A 25,751-nucleotide genomic window follows, 5' to 3' on the forward strand; every position below is an offset into this window, starting at 1 on the left:
TTGAGACGTCGCTGCAGGAGGCTGCAGGAGAAGTCCGGGTCCGGGTCCGCTCGGGTCCGGGGCAGGTTCGTCCCCGAGGTTCCGTGTGTGTGATTGTAGTGTTGACAGCACGGAGGTGTGGGTCACTGCAGTGCCTCACACGTGTCTTTGTCCTCCTGCACAACACTTCAAAACAATCCACTCCCACTCCTCCTTTATTTGGGATTTTCTCCTCCATGCACCAGCCCCCCCCCCCCCCACCATATCTGATGTATTTCATTAGCTATTTAATCCGGTCGCATCCACCGATCCCGATGTGATGTCAGATTACCGTCCACTCTTCGGCCCTGATCCCTGTAACCTCCCGGTCTCCTCGGCTCCTAATCTGGCTTTTATCGGCGCAGCAGCAGCTGAGGACCCGGGGTGTTGATGCGGATCCACATGTTTTTGGCTGCAGTTCTGTGTCCAGATGTTGCGCGTTGACCTGTCACCTACTTACCCACCCGAGCGCCCTCTAATAACTCCCGTGGCCTGATTCCGAGTGGGCCGGCGGGGCTTTTTAGTAAGAAACCCTCCTGATGAAGGGATGGGTAATCTCTGACCTCCAGTCCTGCAGCTCAGCGTGTAGAGACATAAGGAATCCCAGTGACCAGTGTCAACACAAGGCAACTCCCCTCTCACTCTCTCCTCTCTGGAGGTGGGATTTCATCTGATTTAAAATCTTCTCGAGAAAAGTGCATTTGACAAATTCCTGCTGCCATAATCAAAAACCATGAATAAACTTCATCTGTCAAATCCACATTAGTGTGTGCAGATTCCTGAAGAGCTGCTTGACTCCATCCCCGTTGTCAGTGTGTGTGTGTGTGTGTGTGGGGGGGGGGTTGCCTCTCTGTTCTCTCCCCGGTGCTCAGGTTGGACTCCAGGTGCCAAATTGGCAGTTTCCCCTCGGTGTCACGTCTCCATCGAGAGCCTCATGTCAGTGGATGTGATGTCCAGTGACAGTTCAGAGTGGACGTGTCTTTTCATGGCGTCCAGCTCCGGGTGTGATGAACACGAGTGAACGAGCTCATTTCTTCCTCTTCTCTCTCTTTTCTTATTGTGAAAGTGGAGATGCTGAAGATGCAGCTTCTGGGCTTTGGTGCAGAAATAGTCGAGAACGCTTGAGAACGTTTGTGTATTTGTTTGTGTATCGTGCAGGAAAGTGAGGATTCTTACGGGTGGGGGGGGGGACAGAAAGTAAAACTCCTCTACGGGCAATGGGGAAGGAGCCTTTCTTAGTGGTGGACCTGACGTTGGAGTAAAGAGGTGTTGGTGTCCTGCTCTTGTTTCCGTTGACTCTCTAATGAAAGCAGTTTTTTAATGGTTTAGTGGATCACTGGGTCTGAGCCTCATGCAGCCGAGCTCCTCTAATGAAGCCGAGCTCCGAGCTGTCAACCAGTGGAAGGATGTTATTCAGATTCCTCGGTGAGACTCCCCGGAGAAATCCTATATGATACTCCCGTCAATAGAGAAACCATCAGGATGATAAACACACCGTGTGCTCGCTATTGTGCACCTTGAGTCTTTGTAGTAATATCACAATATTACCACGGGGGGATACAAACACCAACAACACAACAATGAACTCAAGGCTGGATGTTGCTGTGGCTCTGTGTGTGTTTGTGTTGTCGATGCAGGCGGGGTCGTTAGGTCGACACGTTTCCTCTGCTCTGCTTGTGGCTGTTCACTGGTTTGCAGCTCGTGAACCAGTGAACGGTGTGACTGGTTTTAGGGCCGAGCGCGGCGGCCCCGGTTATCAGCGCTCAGATTGAAATCTGATATGTTTGTTTGAAGCGTAATCAGCTCTGAACTGTGAGAGAGTTCAGCTTCTGACCGGCAGAGGAAGTAGTTCCCCAAAAGCAAAAATAATAAAATAAACTTTAAAACACAGAGGATCCTCCAGGTTTGGTGCCGGCAGCCTAGTGTACGAGTTTGTTCATTGTTCTCTTTATGAATCTGACTAATTGATCGGTTGATAACAATTTGACAGAGAAGCTCAGCAGGTAGTTTCCATGTGGAGCAAGAGGACGTCTTCAAATGTCAAAAACCACATTTAATCTTCAAACATAAAATTAAACGAACTCTTGAACTTTTACTCGAAAAAAAAAGATTAAAGGGGAAATTAGTTAATTTTTTTTTTTTAACTGGAATAAAGCCGAAGGTTAAAATCTGTTATTGAAACATCTGATTTGAGACTTGACAGAGTTGAAAAGCTCCAAACCCCAAAATGAAATGATGGATAAAGAGATGTTTTCATAAAGATCTCTGCAAATAAAATAAAAATGTTGGAATGGAAACACAACCTCCTCTGCGCAGGTAAAAAAAACAAACTATTATTCTTCCAAAAACACTTTTGGGCAGCCTGAAATTAAAAGCTCAACTTTGAAGTGTTATCTGTGATACACTGATCCTCGTGTGGGAGTGCTTTGGTTTCAGAAGGTCCGGACGTCTCACAGTTTAATTCGAGCTGGTGCAGATGGACACGGCCCCGTCTCTTTGCCCTGTGCTGCTCTGATAATAAACTAGGGCCTATATGCCATAGAAAGGTTAACATTATTAGTTGGTAGCAATTATAGCCCAACTGCTGATTCCTCTGGCACCGTGTCCTGGGTAAGAGAGTGCAGCTAATTTGATTGCTGAAAGGTTGTGGCGGTGCTGTGGAGAGACAGACTGTGTGCTGGAGAGAGAGAGAGAGAGAGAGAGAGAGGGAGAGAGAGAGAGGGAGGGAGGTGTGAGTCTGAGCAGCAGATTGTGTTTCTACCTCCGACACTTCCTCGCAGGCGGAGCGGCTCCACAGGTCGAGTCCGCTGGCCCAGGTACAGTTCGGGTCTTTGCTGGGATTCAATCTTCAGGGCCTGTTTGTGTGGGAGAAGTGGGGGGGAGTGTCCATGAGGAGGGTTCGAGCTGCAGGATGGAACCTACAGAGCCGTGGGATGAGGGAAGGTTCCATGATACTGAAGCTTCTACAGTCCGTGAACACAGATGTTGTTCAAAGACAAGTCCAACAAGTGATTTGTGGCTTTTATTTACACTTAAACTTAAAGAAAAACATACGATCAAAAGTCTTCCATCTTTGTCTTTAACCAATCAGATTGAAACCACACCCCCTTGTCCCTGTTCCATAAAGTTATCATCAAATATCGTCAAATGTTTTGTTCAGATCAAAATGTCAGAAACAAAGAACCTCTCAGATGATTTCTGACCTTCAGCCAATCAGAGCAGTGGACCTGTCAGCTGATTCTTCTCCTGGAGAAACGATCACGTTCAGCTGCGCTCCAATTGGACGGTCCTCCATCAGCCGTCCAATCAAACACTCCCCAGTTAAGATGAGTGATTGTGATTGGCTCAACCGGGCGGATGTGAACAGGGACCATCGAGCTTGTTGATTGGTTTGATTTTAAATGATCAGATTTTATTAATATATTTAGTATTAATGATTTGGCTAGTTGCTGTAGCTCTGTAGCTCTGTAGCTCTTTAGCTCTGTTCTGTAGCTCTGTAGCTCTGTAGCTCTGTAGCTCTTTAGCTCTGTAGCTCTGTAGCTCTGTAGCTCTTTAGCTCTGTAGCTCTGTAGCTCTTTAGCTCTGTAGCTCTGTAGCTCTGTAGCTCTGTAGCTCTTTAGCTCTGTAGCTCTGTAGCTCTGTAGCTCTGTAGCTCTGTAGCTCTGTAGCTCTTTAGCTCTGTAGCTCTTTAGCTCTGTAGCTCTTTAGCTCTGTAGCTCTTTAGCTCTTTAGCTCTGTAGCTCTGTAGCTCCCGCGGGTTCCAGCAGCAGCCGACCTGCAGCCTCGGTTCCTCTGTTTGATGCAGATTAACGAGTTCTGAGTGGAATCGAGCTGATTTGTCACGAGAGTTTAACAACGCACGTTTAAGACTTCAGATTTCTCCTCCTCCTCCTCCTCCTCCTCCTCCTTTGATGTGAAGCCACCACGTGCCAGCTCCTCTCTCCTCCTGCACATCCTCATTAAATAAACAGATCTTTCCTCATGTCTGTTTATGTGTCCATCGATCTATTTATCTCTCCGTCCACTCCGTCCATTACCCACTGAGTCAAATCCTCGTCTCATCGCCTCAACAAAATCCCTCCTTCCACCCCCCCCCTCCGAGCGGCAGGCTTTTACTTCAGTAATGGACAGATGGACGCCCCCAGAGATCGGCCTTCCACTTTAACATCTTGCTAATTCTTTTCATGGGCTCTTCGAAAAGGGAAACAAAACATGGCACATTTATCGGGAGCTGCCGGAGAGAGTGGCAGCGGTCCACCCATCGGACCCGACCGGGTGCCAGCGCTGTAAATCTCCTCCTCATTACACATTCATCCCCCCCCCCCCCCCCCCCCCCCCCCCAGTACTGTGTGTGTGTGTGTGTGTGTGTGTGTGGAGCTATCTCAGGGGCGGATCCATGCCAACCAGGAGCCCCGTGGGAGGAGGGCTGCTCTCTTCGGGGTGGGGAGGCTCGACTGCAATCTGTGGAGAAGCAAAATACACCACTGGCACCGGGTGTGTGTCGACAGAAGGTGTGTGTGCGCACGTGTGTGTGTGTGTGTGTGTGTGTTTATGAGCCATTATTTATCCAGAGAACGGCCAACGACCGGCGTGCTCTTTTCCAGCACCTCATGTTCAAACGCACATTCATCTAAACTGCCAGGAGGATTCAAACCGCCATCCTGCACGCCGGAATTTGTTTCTGAGCAGCAAACAAACGATTCATCTTGTTTTCTGCAGGCTGTTGAGAAACTAGTGAAATGTTTCAGGAGGTAATCGTCGTGTTGAGCGGATTCAAAGTGTGACAGCTTTAAAAGAACAAACTGGTTTTGAGTCTCCGGAGACGAAGCAGGCGGCGGATTTCTAAAAAAGACTTTTTGTGTTGTTCTTAAATTTTCCAGATAAAGTCGCTTCATTGATGTTATTTTTATTTGATTTGATTTTGCCAGTGTGGTTTTATTTTGTCAGTTTCTTCCCCGGGGGGTTTGTGAATGTGTGTCAAAACAATAACGGGAGATTTTGTACGTTTTCTTTTTGAGGGTCGCGTCGTCTTGAAGATTCTGAAGAGGTTGACGTGTTTGTTGTCATCGTCTGAAGTGGAGCTGACGCTTTGTGAAGAATCGGATGAAACTTTCAGATTAACTGCGTTTTGTTCTGAACTCGAATTTATCGTCTTTTTCTTTGATTTGTTTCATAAGAGGTGAGAACTTGAATCCATGTGTTAGTGAATCAGTGGAGAGAAGAATATCCTGCAGCACTAAAGAGCAAACGTCACCTGCTCCGGCTTCTGAAGCTCCTGATTGATGTCTTCTGACACTTTATGAACCAGATTACTAATTAATGAATCAAGAAATTGATCAGCATTGAAAATATTTTCAGTTGCTTCCCCTGGTGTAATTTTTATGATCCTCTTCATCAGGTTGTTGAACTTCAAACGATTGTGACAGAAACGGTTTAAGGCAAAGGTTGATGCAGTGTAGACTGTGTGTGTGTCTGTGTGTGTGTGTGTGTGTGTGAGTCATAGACACCCACACACACATCTATATGAAGGACTGTAATGTCATCATCAGAAACATATTTATCCTTGAATTCATCTCCTTTAGATGAACAGATGAAGCCGATGATACAGATGAACTTTGATATTTGATTTACTGTCTGAACTGAAGGAATTTCACAGGAGAAGTTTTTCATGTTCTGTTCATATCACGTTATTAATCAAATTTAAGAGAACAAAGACAAAGAAATTACATTTTTAAAGAGTATATAAATAAGTCTTTGATGTTTGTGGATCCGGGATTAGAACCAGTGAATCTTCTTGAGCTTTGGATTCGACTCTTTGTCTCTCTTCTCTCTGCTTCAGGCCGAGCACAGACCAAAGTCCTTTGTTTCCTTAAACTTTGTACACACACACATACACACACGCACACACATACACACACACACACCCTGACTCAACCTAAAATTTATGTAAGCGTTCTATTGTGTGAGAGAGAGAGAGAGAGAGAAAGAGAGAGAGAGAGAGGGGGAGAGAGAGAGAGTTTCTTTGGTTATGTGAGCTACCTGACCTCCTTGGTACAGTTCTTTGGACACTGACGCCATGTGGGCACACGCACATGCACACGCACACGCACACACACACACACACACACACACACACACACACACTGGTGAGAGGTGCTTTAGAGCAGCAGGAATGTTTACTCGGACCCGCCTTTAGTGAATTCCTCCTGCTTCTTCAATAATGGCTGCTTTTGTGTGGAAGGTCATATTTGAGCAATTTGCTTTTCAGAGCATAAGATCAATGGCATGAGCGACCCTGAGTGTGTGTGTCTGTGTGTGTGTGTGTCTGTGTGTGTGCTTGTCGTACTTGCATCTTTGAGACTCTGTATCTTTTTGGAAACAGAGGATGTTCAGCTGTGTCTTCCTCTGTGTGAGGACAATGAGACGTCCCCGAACACCTTGTCATTAAACCAGTTAGTCCTCAAGTCCCTGCTCCTCCCGGAGTATTCACCATTCATGGAATTAAAGTAAAAGTTTGAATCCTCCACACAGTCATTAACGATTAATTAATACTAAGTGGCACCTCAGCATTCCCGAACCAGAGGAAGCGGCTAATGAGATAATAACCGGACTGAGCAGTCGGTTAAGCAGTGTTAAGCTGTCATGGTTCAGAGTTAAAGGGACAGTCCGTCTGCTCCCGATCATTAAAGGAATAATCTGCAGTTCTGTCGTGTAGATAAATGTCTTGTTCTCTCATTTCACCGACGGCTGAGGAAAGAGATCCAGCTCCTCTGGGATGTGAAGAGGTTCACGACAGCAGCGTCTGATTTGAGATGAACAGAATGGAACACATCTTAAAACGTGTCTGTGGGTTGCAGTTACCTCTTCTTACCAGAGGTGTCGCCAAAATCAGGAAAGCCCAAAATATCTCAGAGGATATAGTAGAGATACTGCTTGTTGAGGATTTAATGTTTTTTGAATAACACATTTGTGTTTTTTTTTTTTTATTGCAGTATTTTCGGATATATATATAAATTGATAGAAACAATCCAATTACAGCGTGTTCTTGTTTTTATTATTCAGTTTGTCTCTGGGGACGGGAGCGTGCTGAGGAGAATTTATGATTTGTGATATTGGTCTTTATGACTGATTAGATTTGACTGAACTTTATGTGAGTGTTGTTCACATCGGAGCGTGAGATTTTTCTAAAAGGAGCAAATATACATCCAACTTTTTAACAGTGAAAATCTCACTTAATGTAATTAGAAGAGAAAACAAAAGGACATTAACAGAAGACTCACAAACAAGAGATTAATTGTATGATGAGGGTAATTAAATATGAGATATTGACACAAATACACATTGACGAGGTGATAAAGTGCTTTTAGTGTGTGTGTGTGTGTGTGTGTGTGTGTGTGTGTTGTTTGCTGTATTAGAATGACAGTTTTCTGCTTCGCTGTTTAATTGAGTTGTTTTTTTTATGTGTACATGTTTGTTTAAAAGCTTCTGGACCCACTGGGCATGGCAGCGTGCCCACAGGTGCACCCTGGGAAATGTGGGGGGGGGGAGCGAGACAGAGGGGGGAGAGTCGGGGGAGGGTTGGGTGAGGTATGCTGCTTTTGTGCAACAGACCCTGCGAGGACACATGACAGATGAGGTTTGCACAACATATGACATGGAAACAAAAGGCAATTATTTGCAATTCAAAGTCTGAATGGGACTTCATTAGGATTCGGCCTCGGACATGAGATTGCTCACGGAGACGCAGGTAAAGCCTCACACACACAGACTGAGGTTTAAAATATGCAGCCGACAATTAAAACCCCGTCTTTGTCTCCGGTGTCTCTCTGAAGACATCAGCATGTAAATGAGTCCAAGAAGAAAAATCTCTCTGGAGGGAAATTAACTGAAAACCCTCAAAATGTTCTTTTCTTTGACGATCAGGTTTTAAAAAAATGGAAAAAAAGACTTTGTAACACAAACTTTAATATGAGAACTTGTCCTAATTAAAATGTATTTATCGGCTGAATTTCCTTTTATCTGTTCAAAGAATAAATGAAGAAAATCTGATCGGGATATTTGAGGCTTTGGTTCAAACACAACGAGAAACAAAGTGGGAAGAAAGAAAGAAAGAAAGAAAGAAAGAAAGAAAGAAGGAGCATCAATAAACCTCCTCAAGCTTTTTACAAGATTTAGAACCAAAGGCAAAAACTCAAAAACATTAAATGAAACAACCATACTAGTGACGGCTCTGCATCGTTTATCTCTTCAAAAAATGTCGCAAAATTAGATATCAAAAAACAAATATTGTAGCTGAGATTCCTCTTAATAAATTTCTCAAACCTGTAGTCAAGTCATTTCCCCCTGAAAGATACAGAGCGGCTAAATGTGAGAACACACTCAGTTTTGTGTAACTTTTTCCATTGTTGTATTGTTGTCAACACAAAAGTAAACATGAGTCGTGATCCGGAACAAATCATGTGTTGAGCTGTGTTGTGTTGTTGCACAAAGGAACTTCTCAGTGAAAGAATCTGCTTCGAATCTTTGGTAACAGAAATAATAACCTCAGATTTCAGTGTAAAGTCCAGTGTCTTCACATGACAATGCTTTTATTGTGAAAAACGGCCTTCACACTTGATCGTGATGTTTTACTGATCTGGGATTCATTCACCTTCTTCCAAGTGAAGCTCAAACATCTTGTAGCTGAACTTTGTAACTGGATCTCCCTGATGAAAGTGAGTCCACCGGTGTTGAAGTGAAGTACATCTCCAAATCTTTAGCACAAGGAAACCTGCTCCAACCTGTTTGGACATCATACCCCCCCCCCGCCTCTGGCTCTTCATCTGAAGCTGCAGCACGTCCCAGTTAGAATCAGGTTTCACTCCTGATTCCAGTGAGACTTATTAACATGTGACGAAGTGACTTTTAACAGTGAAGTGAGAGACACTGTGTGACCTTGGGGACGCAGAGGTCACCGGTGTGATCTCCTCGGAAGGTGTGTGTGTGTGTGTGTGTGTGTGTTTGAGGCACTTCCTGCTCCTGCAGTCCGAGGGGGGGGCAGGTGTGACAGGACCGGTGGAGGGGAGGAAGGTGGAATCTGAACCCGTGAGGAAACTTTATCTGCTTTTATCACCAAACTGTTGTTTTCTCCTCCGGCGTGAGAGAGAGAGAGAGAGAGAGAAAGAGAGAGAGAGAGCAGCAACCTCCCACTCAGTGTGACTCTCTCACTTTCAGTTTAATTTCAGCGTCTGGTCATTTGATTCTTCTTCACCTCCTCTTGTGTCTGCGGTGAATTACCTCCTCCCCTCCTTTCTGAACGCGGTGGCCTCGGCGATGTCATCGCTGTTCACGCCACACAGACGTCTCTGTTGGGAGCAGAGCACAGCAGCGCCCCCTGTGGCGCTCTGTGGAGCTGCAGTCGCTCTCATCAACCAACATTCATGCAGATATCAGTCGGCTTATACCTGATCTGAAAACTGTAACTTTACACAATAAACATTTATTATAACAGATATAAGAACAACAAACTATTATCTAATATTTTCAAGTTCTATTATCTGGATGAATTTGAAATATCAAACCTCAACATGTGGGTTCTCAGTTTACTGCAGAAAGAACCTCTGCTCGTTTCTGATTGTGTGTCCATTTGTAGTTGTGTTTTTAAATGCATGTTGTGGCTTTTGCAGTCAGTGCATGAGTTGCATTAGTGTAACACGTCATTGGAAACACAAACATCAGGTGGTTCATCCACTGGTGCTTTTGGAAATTGGAAATTAAGGAGAGTGAATAATATCACCAGACTTCTGATCCTGAACATTTTTAACTCCAGGAGAGAAAAAGGAAACTTCACCTCTCACCGTCTGTTCCTGAAGTTTCCGTTCTGCGTCTGCCATCGATCGTGTTGCCTCCACAAAATTGGGCGAACAAAGGAAGGTGCTGAGGCTCAGTGTCCTCGAGACGTGAGCTTCTGTCTCCCAGTCTCCCAGTCTCCCGCCCACTGCCTGCTCCACTCCCACCTCTCCAGCCATCTCTGTGTCTTTGTCTCCTCGAGTGTTGTGTGTCCTCCCTGCAGACCTGCTGCTCACATGTAGGTGTGCACACACTGCTCTACCCGTTGTGTTGGGTTTATTGTTCTGTTTGCACATATATACATTTCATCACCTGCAGGCGGGTGAATAATGAGCTGTGTTTGGTGAAGTTGCATTTGGCAGAAGAGTTTTCTGTCTTTTGACTCCACATAGATTTAATCAGTGTGAGTTACAGGTTTATCTTCTTCTTCTTTCTCCTCTTCCTCTTCCTCCTCCTCCTCCTCCCCCTCCTCCTCTTCTTCTTCCTCTTCTTCGTCTTCTACTGTTTTATCAACTCCTGGTTTTCATTTTCCAGAACTGAATGAACCATTAAAAAGGATTCATAAGTGGATCAGACGAGGTCGACACACTTCTTGTTCAATGAGACCTGCAAATATTTAACTTCACAATAAAACTGAGAAACACATTTCCCTTTGAGGATTTTATCAGAATGAACCAGTCGTGACTTGTTATGGGAGCTCTGGTTTGGAGACGTTAGTGCTGGACAACAAACCTGCAGATAATTTACGGTTCCATGCTGCAGTGGGACAGTAACACACACACACACACTGCTCCTGTAGCGGCAGACTTGGTCGGGATAAGTGGAGGTGACAGGGCCAGCTGTGCTGTGTGAGGGCCGGGCCGGCCGGCAGAGCTGGGGGGGGCCCTGGGCTCCTCTGTGTGCGACCGTGTCACCCTCAGTTAGGTGTCAAGCCCACCAGGCTACACACACACACTCACACACTCACACACACACACACATACAGACACACACACGCACACACACCAATAAAAGTGAAGGTCAAACAACAAACGCCGCCGTCACTCCCGTCACTGCCAGGAGAAATGTCAGTTGTATTTTTATCTCCATCCTCTCCATCTTCTCTTCCCTCTCTCCTTCTTCTCCTCCTCCTCCTCTATTTTATTCCTCCTGATTCCCCCTCCCCCCCACCTGTTTCTACCTGAATCACTTTCCTCTCCTCTTCTTCTTTCTTTCATTTTAGACAGATTTATTCTTTCTCGTCCTCTCCTCTTTCAGGCCTTCATCGTTTTGTCCTCATCCTCAGTTTCCATCTCACAATAACCTTTTTTTATTTCACAATATTCTCCACGTACATGTTTTTCCTCCGGGTCCACACTTCATCCTCTCTGACGCTCTGTAGAGATTATGTCACCCAGCTCCTCGGCAGTGAAGGAGTCAATCAGCCTCTCAGCCTCACGCTCAATGATATCTTCATGTATTTCTGCTCGAGCTGCACTTACAGGATATTCTGCAACTTTTCTAAATTCAGGTATCTTCTCTCACACCCACCTTCGATGGAGCTGCACACGATTTCATCACAGACTTAATTGAGGCGTAGGCAGGTAGCTTCTCTCTCTCTCTCTCTCTCTCTCTCTCTCTCTCTCTCTCTCGTATTGCTTCTCTTTCGGTGTTGATTTCTTCTTTCTCTTCAGGACAGACGTCGAGGGCATGTGCTTTGTCTGTTCAGATATTTTAAACTTGTGCAGCCACACAAACACACACACACACACACACACAGTATACAATCATTATTTGCTTGAGTAGAGATGCACAGTAGAGACAAAGAAAATCAAAGTGCAATTTCTGTGCATTCAATATTCCAACTGGGAGATAAATTGTGATCCATGTGCACTAAGTGTTTCGAAGTGATTGGATTCTCAACGCTCCAGAGAAGCTTCCGGGGATGTTTTGGGTTTGTGTGACAGGAGCGGCTCTGATTGGTTGTTATTCTGCACGCTCTCCTCAAAAAGCTGCGTGAAACTCTTTCCTCTCCGCTTGATTAACATGGCCGACTCAGGCAATTTGGAGATTTCAGCCGCCTGGTGTTTTGCAGTTCTGACAAAACAATGAGAGCTCTGTGCGCCGCGCCGAGGAGCTGAAACCCATCGTAATGAATGTCAGGGTCAAAACCAGAGGGTTTCAAATTCCCATCAAAGGAAGCGAGATGGTGAAAGTGGGAAGAGGAGCCTGCGGTCGGCTGGTCAAGGGGGCGGGGCTATATTTGGCTGGAGGTAAAAGTCAGCGAAGGGCGACTTTGACAGTTTGTCCCAAAAACTGGACGTGAAGCTCGAGAGCTGAATCATCTGACAACTGACATGTAGACACGACGCTGGAACGTCCCAGGCTCATTGAACGCTACCTGGTTTCAGTCGGACAGGAAGCTGAGGAGCGACGTCCACCACGAGAGGCCCCCCGGTGAGAACCGTCCAATCGCTGAGCTTCAACCTCTGTTCTGTGTGCGGCAGCTTAAATTCTCCACCTGCTACAATGAGTTCATCGTCATTAATCGGTTAAATATGAATTTCACACAACTTCCTGGAGACCAAGGCAAGAACCTTCCAAAGTGCTTTTTTAATCTGAAACCAAAGAGAATCAATTTACTGAGACACCAAGAAGGAAAAGCTTGTTTCGGCTCCATGATTTTATTAATGTTCGCTTTTGGATCAATTCTGGATTTGTCTTTATTTCTTGATCAGTTTCTTGATCCGTGGTTTCTCGTATTCCTTCGGTCTGTGACTTCCAAATACATTGTGAGAGAAATACAGCTTAATGAAGGTAACGGTCACGTACATATTACTCACTGTAGACACAAGAAGCAGAAGAGTAATTTTGTGTTTGATCCTCACCTGTGAACGATGAAGTGACGTCACTCAGTTGAGTTCTGACGTTATTATACTGGAAAACATAGAGAACCAGTGATCCAATGAAACTGGCTATTTGAAAAAGTACAACTTCATGTCCAAACAACAAAGAAAACGATTGTTTATCTTCCAAACATTTAGATTTCTCGCCTCAAACTGAATTATGATAATCTACATATCTGCGGACGGGGGTGTCCACATACTTCTGGCCATGTAATCACATTACCCAGTCTGACACTCGATTAATTCAATATCACAAATTGGGTATGTGTATTCATTTCTTCACATAAAAAAGAAAAGTCCTTTGCTGCCTGGACCGTGTGAAGCCACAGACGTGCTTCTAATCTCTCGTTATTTTGCTTCCTTATTTCAGAAAGTTGCGTGAAACCCGTTTGTTCACGGCTCATTTCCATCGCAGTTTGGACGTTTGGTCGTCCAGCGCTGCCGCAACAATAAGAGCCCTGTGCTCCGAGGCCTGTGTAAATCAGTGTGAGAGATCAGAACCACAAGGACCAGCTCGTGTGAATCCTATCAAACAAATCACTCACAACACGGAGACGGGCATCGTGACCACAACTCGTCCGATACAGCACAACTGAATAAATGTCATTAAAACCACGGCCACAGAAAATACTGGAGTTTTATTGTGTCAACGTCAGATTATCTGTAACTGCTTATTTTCTTCGGATCTGTTTTTGGCCTCGTTAATTTGCTGGATCTTCTCGGTTTATCAGTTTGGGGAGATTCCCTCTTAACGCTGCTTCACATTTAAACTCTCCACCTCCAAGCCAAGGAGGAGGTGCCTGGAACCTGTCTTCTCTCTAGTGACCAGCAGGGGGCGACTCCACCGGTAGTTTCTATAGAAGTCGATGAGAAAATGACTCAACTTCTCACTTTTATATTAAGTTTCAAACCGGAGGCTTCAACCCGACGGCTCCGTGGAAGAAAACACATTTACGGCCACAATTCAATAATTCATACAAACATAAACAATAATAGTGACTCTTGTTAAATTCTGCCACCACAGAGACAAACATTCACTGGTTGGTGAACGTGACCAGCAGATGATTGTTTTCTCAAAGTTGTTGGTTCTAATGGTTTCTGGTAATAATGATTTATTTTAAGTGGCAAACTGGTTTTGCATTTTATTTTGAAACATCTTCAGATATTTACTAAATGAGGAAAAAGGAACTTCAGAGAATAAACCCCGGTTGTGTTGCACAGTTTGTGCAGCAGCGACCTGAGAGGGTTGTGTGTTCATCAGTGTTTCAGTTTTTGTTGTGGTTAATGAGTCGAGAACATTTTGTGAACTAAGGTGTGTCTCGGCTCTTTGGACCGTCCCACCTTCGGACTGGGAGGACGAATTGGGCAGGAGCTGGTTTAGGGAACGGTTCAAGGACGGTCACGGCTGTAAACTCACCGAGAGGGGCCACGTCCTGTGTGTGTGTGTGTGTGTGTGTGTGTGTGCTTGTTTGTGTGTTTGTGTGTGTGCTGGAGGCGGAGCTCGTTCCTCCGTATTGGTGATATTATTTAATATTTATTTGAAAAGGCTCCACTGCTGCTGTGTCAATATTGAACTCAGGAGCCCCCCCCCTCCCCTCTCTTACTCAGACACACACACACACACACACACACACACACACACACACACACAAACACACAGGAAAAAACTTTGATAAGAGAGAACATCAGACCTTTGATTTGCAAAAAGGGAAATATTTATGACCAGTTGTTAAAGGTACAGTAGACACAGTGTGTGTGTGTGTCCATTGTGCACATGTACATGTACTGTAGATATTTCCTTCTCTGCTCTGGTTGGGCAGTGTGTGTGTGTGTGTGTGTATATGTATGTGTTCCGGTTAGAATGATGTTTATGAACCTATTGTAGTTAAACAATCATTTGTGAAAGTTAATGTATAAGGAATGCATTGTGTCCTCACGCCTATAGAAAGACCAACGTGTGTGTGTGTGTGGGTGAAGTAAGACGACTTAAAAGCAGCCATATGGTCGTGTGTGTGTGTGTGTGTGTGTGTGTGTGTGTCACATGGTCTCCCCTATTAAAATCACTGCAGCACTTAGCCTCAGCTCCAAAATGGCTTCAGATCAGAAGCTCTCAACATTGGCAGCTACTTTAATGCCACTCAGTGTGTGTGTGTGTGTGTTCGTGTATATGTGTGTGTATGTGTGTGTGTGTGTGTTGGCAGTACAGGTGAGTTTCCTGAGCCTCAGAGAAAAAATAAAAACTGCTGCCAGTTTTTTTTCAATAAGATTCTGCGACATAAAGTATGAGGTGGAAAAATCCAATTTGAGATGAAAAAGTAGATAAAATAAAAGAGTTAAAAATCAATCGGATAAAACTCTGAGCTGTTGTCTGTTATAAAAACAATCCTGAATAGATTCTTAATGTTCAACGTTAAAAAATTGTAAATCCAAATATCTATCAACGTTGAAAACATGAGAACAAACAAAGAGACAAATGGAAAAGAGACGAGTTCATATTGAGAAGCTGATGTTGTTCTGAAGGCTCCTTCCCCTCATACCTCACGCTCTCCACAGGAATCAGCAGCTAATGACTTTACAGCTTTAATTGTGCATCAGTCCTGAAGACACATGGACGTCCGTGTGTCCCGGGAGCAGTTTGACGCTTTTGTTCTGCGTGCTGATGTCGACCATGTGACGCACAAACGCACAAAAACACCATTTCCCTCGCTCCGCATTTAAACCGTGAAAACGGCCAAACACTAATTCACAGTTTTTACGCCGTGTCAGCCGGAGGATTTGTGCTTTTAAGTTGTGCGTCCACTCGATGTCTCGGAAGAAAATGAATTCAGGTTCGGTTCAGTTCGGTCAAGGTCGGGGGGGTGAAGGGAAAGTTGAGTGTTTGGAAGTAAAGTCACGGATGTTCCCAGTTTGTGTAGCTGAAGGGATCTGGATAATTTCTCTAGTGTTTGTTAGTTGTATGCCCAATTGTGCGACAACAGGATGACCAGTGTGCTCCTAAAAGTGAAGCCAAATCCTCTGGGTCGCCCCCTGGTGGCAGACGGGACAAAGACCAAATCAAGAACAACAAAGCAGACATTAGATAAACAGTTCTTAAAGGTTCTTATCACACTGATGTTTCTTCAAGTGTTTCTATTTCTGATCAGTTTGGTTTCAAGTTATTTGATGATAGAAAATAACGGAGTGAAGCGTTAAGATTGACAGCTGAGACTGACTCGTGATTGGTCGGTATCGACTGGACGGTGGACTGAAGAAGATTAAAGACGTGAAGAGGAGTTGTATCCTGTTGTTGTCCAGAGAACCCGCTGAGAAAAGAGGGTTACACAACCATTCAAGTGGTACCAGCACAAAGTGTTTGTGTTTCCACAGCCTGGCGCGGTTGTGCTGAACGTTCATGATGTGTTGAGCGTGTGTTTCTCTCGCCTGCAGCTTGCTAACGACAAAGTAACAAATAGTTAACTCCTTCTCATTAACTGGGACGTTGTGTTGAGTTGTCGTCTTCACAGCCGAGACTAAAACGTCCATGTGAAGAAATCAGCATAAAGACAAAGCCAGAGGAACAAGGTTCAGACACGGTTTGTAAAAAGAGGTCACAGCGACATTAGCCAGCTCCCAATTATAACCACACAATCATCTTTGTGTGTGTGTGTTTGTTTTTAGGGGATTTTCTACATATTTCCCATATGTTGAGTCCTGCTGTCTGTGAATCGCTTCCTTTGTCCGTCAAAACACAAGCAGCACAACTTCTTGTGCAAATCATATGATAACAGGAAGCCCCCCCCCCCCTTCCATCACCCCACACACACATATAGATTGCACACACACACTCACACACACCATAAGTCCAAAAATATGTCATTGTTCCATCAGCTGTGGGCCTCCTGACCTCGTTAGCTCACCCAGATTCAAGCCGTCCTCACATCTGGCTGCTGTTGTTCAGAATCTGGATGTTACAGGATCACTTATTCTCCTTTTATTCCATATCTATATATATGTGTGTGTGTATTAAATGGTATATATATATATATATATTTATACATATATTAGCTGGACCAATTGATCAGTTTGCTGATCAAAGTCGCCCAATTTCAGGTTGTGTGTCTTTTTTCGTCAAATACAAATAATATAATTGATTTATGTAAATTGTTGTGTTATATTCTTAATATGGATTTTTGGGGGTAGATGTCAATATTCTGGATTTTTTTTTATTGACGTTTGTATTTAAATAAACCTGATTATAAATAACTATAAATAAATAAAAACACTTGAATACATCCAAATATATTAGAGACTAAATTAAAAGAAACCCCTCTGAAAACATAACCTTTAAAACTAGTTCAAGCACAAATAAAATAGATATAAAAATACTAGAATAAAAGGTTAAATGAAATAAACAAGGATCCAATCTATATGAAAAAAAAATGTTTTTAATATGAAAATCCCCAAATTGGTTATGTCAAATATAAACAGAGGCAAATTTTCTCTTCATCATTTGATCTATAAAATAAAATGTTCATATCAGCAAACAGAGGCCGACACTAATCTGTCTGTGAAAGACTCTTATTGGTCGAGCGTTAGATAAAAAATATATTTAAAGTTCTTTTCAGTAATTGTTTTATTATAATTGAATGAATGAAATCCAGTTTTAGGTGGATTCATTTCCTGGACTTTTCTTTATTTACAGGTTGAATCCGTGTTATTCACTTCTCAGCTCACATGATTCCACCAATTGAGTAATAATGAATAAAGACACTGAGTAAATCAAATCAGATTGAGTTTTGTTTTGAAGAATGTACTTGTGGGTACATTGAGTTTAAATCAGAGCGGATTTAATTCTTTCTAGTCGAGTGGAGTCAGAGGTCAGAGGTCGTTGAACCCAGAACATCAAACTACTGTTTCACAAGGAGTTGAATAATTATCGTTAAATAATCGAATTAAACTTTAATACGGCAGAAAAAACATAGTTCAGGTAAACTTCTGATAGTGAGTGTTTGATACAGGATTGATCCCGAGAGGAAATGTCCCATCTGCTAACATGGAGGAGGTGGTGTTTACGACCTGTAGCGCAGCCAGCCACCAGGGGGCGATCAAGACGCTTCACTGTGAAGAGCCGTCACGTCGTCCATCTTTAAAAAGAGTCTGTGATCGTGAACTCCGACTGTGAAACCACACAATTAGCGTGCTTTGTCTTCCTGCTTGGCAGATGATTGGCTGTTTAGGGGGAGGGGCGGGGCATGTGTCGCACAGCCCCCCCCCCCCCCCCCCCCCACCCCCCTCTCCAGTGGATTCTTGTACCTTGCCTGATTGGCGGCGGCTCAATTAGCGGCCGGTGACGGTCTGCACTTTATCTACAGGAGCGTAGCATTAGCTTAGCCAGGGGCGAACGAGAGTGTGTGTCTGTGTGTGTCTGTGTGTGTTACTGTGTGTGTGTCTGTGTGTGGTTCAGGGTTTTAACATCATCACGTCTCCTGCGGGCGTCACTCGTATCGGTGTTGCTCGGTGGAGGCACGTGGATCACTGGCTCTCAGTTAGTGCACGTATCCTGCACCGCTGCACACACACATGCATACATAAATATAGAGTTAGTCAATCAGCCAGTCAGCAGGAGGCCCCAGTAAAAGCCTCCACTGTGTGTTTATAGTAAGAGGGGGAGGAGACGGATGGAGCTGCACAGCAGGAGGGCTCCTCTCTCTCTCTTCTCTCTTTCCCTCTCTTTCTCTCTCTCTCTCTCGCGGCTCCATCAGATCCTTTGTTTCTTTTTAAAGAAATAAGACGCCCTCTTCCTTTCTGATATTAAACCTGAGATATGAAACTCTGACGCTTTAAACCGGCTCTGCGTTCCAGCAAAGCACTGAAGCTTTTCTCCGTTGAGTGACAGTCACTTCTACTCGTCTTCTATATGAACACGTCTTCATCATCTCTGCACTTTAATCTGAGTTTTCTTGTCATGTGCAGATGTTGTTGAAATACCCAGAATGAAAAGTATGTTTTCAGATCCGTAGACTTTGTGTCTGATTCAGAGAAAACCTCCTGTTTCAAGCAGCGGTAGATGAAAAACTGAAAATGAGTCCGACAGTGCGTGGACGAGGTTTCACAGATGAGGCTGTTGGAGGCAGAACTCGTCTCCTGTGGACGCCGGGGGGGGGGGGGGGGGGGGGGGCGACAGGAACAAGGAGACACCGGAGACATCCAGAGAAATAGATGTCAAGAGACAAAGAGCAAACACAATGAGATAAATGATTCAATGAGGGAATAAAACAACCGAGATTGTTTTACAGAACGAGTGAAGAAATGAAACATGAACTAAAAACCATACATCAGGATCCCGGCGGGGGTGGGGGGGGGGTAGAAGAGGAGGAGCTTTAAGAGGCTGAAGAGGAGGAGAGACGTGGAGGTGTTCGAGGATGGAAACCGAGCGGCAGGAAAGTAATTAAAGAAAAATGAACAGGAAGAAATAAAGAGGGGAATGTAGAAAAATGAATAATGAGCCAGAGGAGGATTCAAAGGAAGAGGAGACGTAAAGAGAGAAGGAATAAAAAGAGAAGTAGAGGAGGAGGAGGTGAAGACAGTAAAAACTGAGAAGATAAAATACGAGAGGATTGAAAAAGGAACGAGAGAACGTTAGTGTCTCCATCTTCTCTCTTTAACCCACACACTCTGTAAACATGGCTCCACAATGAGTGTGTGTGTGTGTGTCTTTCTTTTGTCTCATCCAACATTTAAATCTCATAAGGAATTTACCCACGTGCCCCAGCGGGTCAAGAGGAGAGGAGTGGAGCGGGGGGGCCCCTCAGCGTTTAAACGCAGCTCGAGATAAACCTCCTCAAACCCGTTAGAGTTAAATAAGAAAGAAGGAGGAGTAGAGGTGTAGATGTTCACTCCATGATGAATCACTACTCGATGAAGGAGGGAGGAAGAGGAGGACAGAGACGGCTGAGAGGCCCCGCCCCCGTCCTGACAGTGGAGCGTGAGAGGGAATCTTAAAATGTCCGACTGGTGTTTGATGCACAGTTCACGCGACATGGTTTTTAACTTGCCACCAAGTTGTGGAATTCACCGTGGACAGCTCTGGATCGGAGCGTTTTGATTGGCCGTCGCAACGAGTGAACTCCTCACGGCCGAGAACTCGAGCGGCTTCTCCAGACGCCAACACAACTGAAACAAACAAGACAGAGGAGGTGGAGAGCAGTTTAAATAAATGACAGCTCTGCACGTGGATTTGTTTCCTTAGTTCAGTTGTTAGGGTTAGTTTTATATAGTTTGGAGAACAGGAAGTTGTGATACAGTGAAAGTCGTATCGTCTATAAGAGGTTTGTTGTTGTGTGACTGCTTCCTGCACATTTCATTTCATTTACATTTAAAACCCTCTCTCCTCGTTGAACTTCCTTTTACTCATTTGAAATACAAGTCATGTTGTCGTTTGATGAGAGGAGACCTAGACTATGATTGCAGCTGGACTGCTTGACATATAGTATTGAAGTTATCCTTCAAAATGTCTACCCTCATCAATTCTACTAAAACCTGTATCTTGATGATGTTTTCCTACACTCCTCACATGTGGCTCTGAGGTTTCTGTGTATTTGTACCTGTTAAAAGGGTTTTTAGTAGTTTGTCCTGACTCTTGCTGAGGGTGAAGGACAGAGGATGTCTCACCATGTTAAAGCCCTATATGAGACAAATTGTGATTTGTGAATATGGGCTATACAATTACAATTTGATTGATTGAGACGACACAAACCCACTCACATCCTCAGTTGCTGTGCTCAGGCTTCACAGTTTGCATCAAAGTTCATTGGTTTCTTGCTGCTGTCGTTTTGTAGTTTTGTTACACGGTCGAGGAAAAGAGGAGAAACAACATTTTAAGACTCTGAGATTTAAAATTCTAGTAAGTTGTTTTCTTGTTGAACACTCTGAAATCACGACGGAGGGTTGTAGACACAGACGAGCTGAAAAGTCTGACTCCAGAGAAGCTGGAATCAGGGAGTCTTTGTCATATTCTGCTTTAAAATGACCGTAACAGTTATTTGATCGTCAAAATAGTTGCAGATGAATCAATTCATTTCCTAATTGACTCCTGCAAACACGCGTCCTGCAGCCGCTTCACTGTCAGGGTCTGAGCAGTTGGTTTTGTGCGTTTAAATAAATTCGAGTCGAAAAACTGAAGTTTGGAGTCTGATCTCAAACTTCTGGAGTCTTTCACGTCATCTTTTAAGATTTGGGGACTTCAGTTGTAAATTGTTAAATAGTGTTTGGAGGAAGAGGAGTAGAAGCTGCTGTGGAGGAAGAGGAGTGGAAGCTGCTGTGGAGGAAGAGGAGTGGAAGCTGCTGTGGAGGAAGAGGAGTGGAAGCTGCTGTGGAGGAAGAGGAGCGGAAGCTGCTGTGGAGGAAGAGGAGCGGAAGCTGCTGTGGAGGAAGAGGAGTGGAAGCTGCTGTGGAGGAAGAGGAGCGGAAGCTGCTGTGGAGGAAGAGGAGTGGAAGCTGCTGTGGAGGAAGAGGAGTGGAAGCTGCTGTGGAGGAAGAGGAGCGGAAGCTGCTGTGGAGGAAGAGGAGGTCGGACACATCTGTCCTCTCGGCTGTGGAAGGAGAAACACTTTTATTCGATGCTTAGCCGAGAACCTCGAACTCGCCTCCGGCTTTAATCACTGGCATTAAAAGCTTAAAAAAAAAAATCCACCCCACCTCCTCCACTGCTGTGTTTGGACGGGGGGGGGGGGGGGGGGGGGGGTCGGAGCTGAAAAGCCCCCTCGGTGTGTTAGGTGGCCGAGGTCCTGCCTGCACAAATTGGATTTTCTGCTTTCCAGTAGCTCAGCAGTTCACTAAGCATGATGTCACTCCAAATCTGTCTCTCTCTCGCTCGCCCTTTTCCTCACCCCTCGCCCCTCGCCCCCCCCCCCCCCCCCCCCCCCCCTCCCTCTCTGGACTTCTAATTCAGATGAGATGTAGGTCAAGTGGAGACCAGAGGAGATTGTTGGCCACAGTAACACAGCCTGATGCTTCTGCTGCACAAATCAAAACAAATAGGGTGTTTGAAGCACGTGTGTGAGTGTGTGTCTGTGTGAGTGTGTGTGTGTGTGTGAGTGTGTGTCAGGCTTGTGAGCTGTAGCGGTGCATCAGTACTCAGTTGCATGTGTGTCTGCACAGTGAGTCATTGAATCTCATTAAATAGCTGCTGTGTGTGTGCGTGTGTGTTTGAACTTTTCAGTGTGAACATCCCAACTTATCAAAATCTGTGAAGCTGTTGAGCTGCAGTGTGACACGGTGCAGTGCTCTGTGAGGAATCTGGGAATCGAACTTCTGTGAACAGGAAAACATGAAATGACAGAAATCTGAAGAGTGGTCCCAGTTCGTGGAAGAGCTGGTTCTGCTGTGGGACCAGTGGTGACCTGTCTTCCACTTCTCCTCACTGGGGGTTTGTTCTGAGCTGCTTCCAGCACTGAGGCGTCTGTTTACTCTAAACTTCACGAAGCTACTTTTTAAAATTATGGGAAAAAGCCTGAAATCCGTCCAAATGTGTCACCCCCCCCCCCCCTTCTTTCAAGAGAAGAAGCCTCTTAATTTTTTCTTGCTTCGGCTCCAGATCTGTGAAGAGACACTGGGATGTTTTCCAGATTGTGCAGGAGCCAGTCGGCCTCCTCTTCATCACCTCGCCTGACGGTGTCTGTGCTGCCGTCTGTGCTGCCGTCTGTGCTCGGCTCGGCTCAGGCCTGTGAGACGTCAGTCATGTGACCAGAACATGGCCGGTTCAAACTGCGAGTTGGGAAAATTCAACCTGATTCAAACCTTTGACGTCTGATGTGAGGGAAACATTCTCTCCTGTGTTCTGACGTTAATAAACAGATGAATAATAATAAAAATAATCATGTCGGCCCTAAAGAAAAGCTTGTCCTCGTGTCTCGGGCTCCACAGAATCAAACCTGTGACATCCAGAGGACGACCTCTGACCTCTAGCATGGTCACACCACCGATCCCGTCCGATCCAGTTCTGTCTCTGTGACTCCAAACCAGATCATCTCCGAGGAGGGTCAGGACCTGACACTGGTTTTCAGAGAAACAGTTCAATACAGATGATGTTCATTTAGTACGTTATGATTCAATTAGAGTTGAATAGACCAGAAAGCACCAGATGAATGGGGGGGGGGGGAGGGTTGGATACCACAGTGTGATTGGCAGCTAGTTTCACCCAATGGGAGCAGGTGTAGGTGTTCGTGCAGTGTCCTCGGGCTCTCAGTCAGGCTCCTCCCCCTAATCCTCCAAATATTCTGGTTCCCTTTAAACCAGTATGGTGCCGGAAGCGATGCTGGGAACAGGAAGCTTAAACCAGTGGGTGAAAGAGATCGCCCTGGTTAGTGATGGACTCCTTGTGGTTGTGCTGGTTCCTCACGGCTGAGATGCAGATCCTGTGATGTCTGCAGCTCGGTGACTCTTCCTCACTCAGATCTGCTGATTGGCTCTTAATGATGCTGAGGTTAAACGCTGCAGAGCCAATAACGAGATTAGAAGTCGGTTTCTTTCCGTCCGAGCCCGGATGCTCCTGAACGCCTCGTTTGTGGCGGATGTTTTTTTTCTTTGCTAAGCACCGGAGCCATTATTCTTCTTCTTCTTCTCTCTCTTAAAAACTGCTCGTTTCCATCATCAGACGCTCACCTTGCTTTGCAGAGAGCTCTGTAGTAATTACCGGGGGGGGGGGGGGTCTGGGCAGAGGGATAACGAGGTGGACAAAGGCGTCGGCTTCACGGCTCTTTGACGCTAACGAGGAGATTCAACGTGTGATTGTTGACTCGCTGCCACCAAAACCAGAACTCTACCCCGGCGCTGCTTTGATAACCAGGGTTCACCAGGCTGTGGATCAAACCCCACGGATCTGAGTTCCAGCCCCGTATCAGAACTAATCTCCATCTGGAAACACACACACACATCACATGACCATTAACATGTCACAAGACCAGAGGAGGTTTAAATGGCGGAGGATTGGGTGTCAAAGCCAGAAGCTAATATTTCAGATTCCAGCTGCCAGAAGGGAAACCTGGAAACCTTAATGAGCTGTGTGTGTGCGAGGCAGGTGGAGGCAGGTGGAGGAAGGTGGAGGAAGGTGGAGGAGGTGGAGGAAGGTGGAGGTAACACTTCTAATCCACACACTCTGAATCCGTTTGCAGACGTGAACTCACACAGATTAAATCCTCTGCAGAGACAGATGACGTCTCGTTGTCTTTCTGATTTGACGTCTCCTTCCTGAGATGTTTCTGCTCTTTCTGTTTTGTCCCTTCGAGTTTCTCTCTTTCGAAGAATCTCCTGCTGAGGGTGTCAGGAGATTATCTGGAGTTCAGTGCACGTCTGAAAGCAGCTTAAGTCAAAAATCTAAGTGAGAGCTCTGAAGACGCTGAGCTGACACGTCTTTTCTTGTCCATCTTTCTGTGCAGACGCAGAATCCATTTCTTTATCTGCAGACGGTTCCATCACTCCATCCGTCAGCTGAGCCCAAAACCTTGTTTGTGTGGTGGGCTGGTGTTTCATCGGCATCCCTGGGGGGGCGGGGGGGGCTGATGCCGACCAAAAAGAGATATAAAGAGAGAGATCTTCAAGGTCGGAGAGATTGCCTTGTGTCCTCCTCTTCAATTTGAAAGGCTTCAGTTTCCCGTGAATCTGAAATGTGTCCCCTTTAGAAATGAGGTCTTGAGTGCTCGTTGGAGGCCATTGTGTGTCTCTATGAGGCAAGGTCTCCGTCTCAGTGACAGTTTAAAACCCTTTTCTCCCCCCCCCCCCCCCCCCCCCTCGCGAGCGAATATTTTAGACGCGTGTTTCTTTCCACGTATGCATAATTTGTTCTTTTCTGCCCTGAAAAGAATTTAAAGGTCTTGAAGGTCGACGAGCAAGAGAACTGTTCCCCGTCTCTCCGGGCGTCGGGGAACCGACTTCACTTCACATCTCGTCTTATTGTCGACTCTCTGCGTGACATTCGTTTTCTGTGTTCTGCCTCTTTTCTTTAGTTTCACTCTCTCTCTCTCTCTAACCTTGTAGTAATGAAAGAGCTTTAGAATTAAGTGGAGAGCAACGTGTATCGAACCTTAGAAATCAGAGAGTCTTTCTCATGGGTGACGGGGGGGGGGGGGGGGACGCATGTTTTAAATGTTAGTGACACAGCACTTCAAACACAAATACAACTTAAATAACTTTACTTACAGGGAGTGGGGCGGAGAGTCAAGCAGCTTCTCACTGTTATTTAATGTTCTGATGCTTCTAGCCCGGCGTTCAGCCATGTGTTTATTCAAGTGTGGCAGTTGCTCATTAGGAGCTTTATATTTAAATAATAAGTAACTGGCAGGAAATAAAAGATTCCACCAGTTACCACTCCCATTCTCTAAAACCCTCCCCCCCCTCCAACACTCTCCTCCATTTGCACAAACCCCCCCCATCTCTGCTTTAATTGTTTTTAATTTGTTTCTCGTTAGTGCTTTTATATTTCCGCACCGCCTTCCCTCCTCGCTTTCTTCTCCTTCTGAGACAGAACATGAAACGGAGAGGATAGGAGCTGGAGGATGGGGCGGGGGGGGATGGGGTGTGGGGGGGGGGGGGGGGTAAATAAAAGCTGATCTGCACAGGACGAGCAGGATCCTGAGCAGAGGGCCTGGGCAGAAAGGTAATACTTTGAAAGATGTCCAGGTGTCGTCGGCAGCAGCGGAGATCGGGGGGGAAGGAAGCGGCTTCATCGTCCTCCTTCCTGCTCTCCAGCACATAATGAAATAATTAGATAATTAGTTTAGTAATTGGGACGATTCTTCCTCTTCTCCTCCTCTTCTCCTCCTCCTCTCTTCTTCTTCTCTCCTCCTGCTGCGACGTCTCTGCTGCAGGAACGAGGAAGCAGTGCCACGCCCTCGCCCCCCCCCCGGCATAGTGCTCTTTGCATTGTGGGAAACCAAATTTTGCCTTCACCATTGGTTTGCATTTTTAAAGATAAGCCTGGCACATATAGATATATATATATATATATAAATACACAACGGCCCTGTGTGCATTGGCTGCATGTAC

General features: G+C 45.3%; 1 protein-coding gene across 1 annotated transcript in view; it reads left to right on the forward strand.

Moving 5' to 3' along the window:
- lcor (ligand dependent nuclear receptor corepressor) overlaps positions 1-25,751 on the forward strand; it is a 55,363-nt gene that overhangs the window by 741 nt on the left and 28,871 nt on the right. The window lies entirely within an intron of this gene.

The sequence above is a fragment of the Platichthys flesus genome, chromosome 5, assembly GCF_949316205.1.
Source record: "Platichthys flesus chromosome 5, fPlaFle2.1, whole genome shotgun sequence".
Taxonomy (NCBI): Eukaryota; Metazoa; Chordata; class Actinopteri; order Pleuronectiformes; family Pleuronectidae; genus Platichthys; species Platichthys flesus.